Below are 2569 nucleotides of genomic sequence, written 5' to 3'. Positions count from 1 at the left end.
GAATCAGAATTTCAGCAATGAGAAGTAACCTGAACTTTCCTAATCAAAAATATATTTATATTTGTAGCAGTGGCTATGTAAGGGTATTTTTCCCTTTAAAATCTGCAATAGTCTTCACTTTTAGGAAACCCATACTCTATTTTATAGTCAGAGGCTCATTTAGTGTTGCCACACTCCTGTCCCTTGGGCAGCTTCTGCAGGGGCAGTTTTGGACTCCTCTTACTGGATCTATTTTGGTGTGAATTCACCATACTCACTGATTAATTTTGATTACTGAACACTTATTTCAAGATTCTATGGGATGTGGTGTAGGTGTTTTCATATCCCTGTAGGTGGATATGAAAACCAGCCACCAGGACATTGCAGCCTGGCAAATGGTTAGTTCACCTTCAGCTTTCCTTGACCAGACTTACCCCCCACTGGCACTGGAGTCACAGGGATTTATTCCTGCCCATTTCTGCTCCCTCTCTCAGGAGGCTAATGAACTCTGCTCACCTTCCCCGTTCCCTTTCAGCTTCCAATCCACTTGAGTTCTGTCTCAAACACTTACCCCTGATGCCAGTCCCGACCTCACCGGAACAGCCACTAACCCAATCAGCTTAGCCCCAGCAATCTGCCCCTCCACCATCTCACAACATCTTAATGAAATCTTCCTCTCCCACTCCTTATTCTGAGCAAGGCCATCCAAATCCGATTAAAATGCTCTCACATTCCAGGGATGCAAAGGTTTGTGAGGTGCTCCAGAGGGGGAACAGAACCACTTGCTGCAGTGAGGCTGATGCTGCAAGCAGAAAAATCCAGCTGTGAATACAACATCTGCCTTGCAGCACCTGAGAATTAGTTCCCTCCTATCACTCTGGGGTTCCTTTTTCCCTGGAAAAGAAGAAGGGGGCACTGAGCTTCTTAAATGGAATAAACTTGATCCTCAGTGGAACGCGAGTGAGTATACACTGGGACCTAATCCTTGCTCAGAGCGCACGACTCGCTCGCAGCCAACATTCCTGCCACAATCTACCCATTCTGATGCTATCTGTGCCTTAGTTTCATTACACTTTAGCTCTCCAGCACCCCAATTTGCCCCTACATAATCCAGCAATGTCAGTTTGCAGGTTGAAATCCAGATATGCTACAACAGCTATGTGTCCCCAAAGAGACCAGTATTTGAAAAAGGAGAACAAAATATTTGGGGGAAACAATAATCACCCAACTGTGAAAATTATAAAGCTCCTGCCACTTGGAAAAAGTCTGTTTGGTAAGGAGGAATCATTTCATCAATGCCACATATCACATACCCTAAGACATTGAGTCTCAGTGCCAAAACACACCTTGGCTTAGACAAACCTGCTTCTCTCTGAGAAAATACTCCCAAGTTGGCAACGTACAAAATTTGGGGCAATTTCAAAAGATCAACTGTAAACCAAACTGCACGAGGACTGCAGATGCTATTAATATTTGTAATGCAACTGTAATCTTACTACTGCAGTTGTAAATCCTTCACCATCAGCTACAACATGTTATTCCCTCCCTGACCTCCTCTGCTCAGGGACAGTTGGCCAAGCTGCCTGTGCTGCCATGGTCCATGCTGCCACTGTCCTCTGCATGTCCTCACAACACATGGCAGAGCCCCAAAGTCCCTCTGACCCCTGTTTTGGGTGCTGTTTCTCTTGATGCTCTCGAGGCTGTGGCCATGGTCCCCTGGGCTGTGCTGGGGCACATTCTGTGCACACAAATGGAATCAGAAATACCTTTGGAAATCCTGTCTGTGTGTAACAGACTGGCACACCAAGGGCTGGCTCTTCCCTACTGCTCCTCTTCCTCTCTTTCCCAACACCTGCACCTGGGATTCATCCTGGACCAAGCTACAAGGTGCTAGAGACACACAAACACCACTCCAGGCTCCAATTGAGCCTTCAGTTCTTAATGCCCCGAGGTGCTGTTTGGATTTTTAATTAAAGCATCTATCATGGCAAAGATTACTACTATTGCTCATCCGAAATCAGAAGGGATTATTCACTTCAGAGGGTTTATTTTTGCACAAAACCAGAGGAGCAGAGCCTCACCCAGAACACTCCCTGGGCTGCGGCGCTCGCCCACCCGCACACACAGTTAGTATTTACATCACTGCTAATTCCTTTAAGCCTATTAATGCAGCAGGAGCAGCCTGCAGGTCATTTTTCCACCCTGAATCACGTGATTAGTGCCAACTTCCTCACTCATAAATACAAGTGGTTTAAATGACACAAAGCAAATTCATCTATAAGCTGTCCCTGTGCTTCGCAGCAGAAAAAACAAGTCCATCTGTCTTTTCTGGGGATGGAAAGTAGAAAAGTTGCACTGAGAAAAATATCTCTGCTATTAATAAAAAGCTCAACACAAGAAAACAAACCAAAAAAAAAGTCATTAAGCCCCCAAAGACTCAGCTTATCATAGAATCATAGAATTTTAGGGGTTGGAATGGACTTTACAGATCATCTAGTCCCAACCCCAGCCCTGGGCAGGGACATTTCCCACCAGAGCAGGTTGCTCAAGGCTCATCCAACCTAGCCATGAACACTGCCAGATGGCTTCA

This window comes from Acanthisitta chloris, unplaced genomic scaffold, assembly GCF_000695815.1.
Source record: "Acanthisitta chloris isolate BGI_N310 unplaced genomic scaffold, ASM69581v1 scaffold1528, whole genome shotgun sequence".
Classification (NCBI taxonomy): Eukaryota; Metazoa; Chordata; class Aves; order Passeriformes; family Acanthisittidae; genus Acanthisitta; species Acanthisitta chloris.
This window is presented reverse-complemented; position numbering follows the sequence as displayed.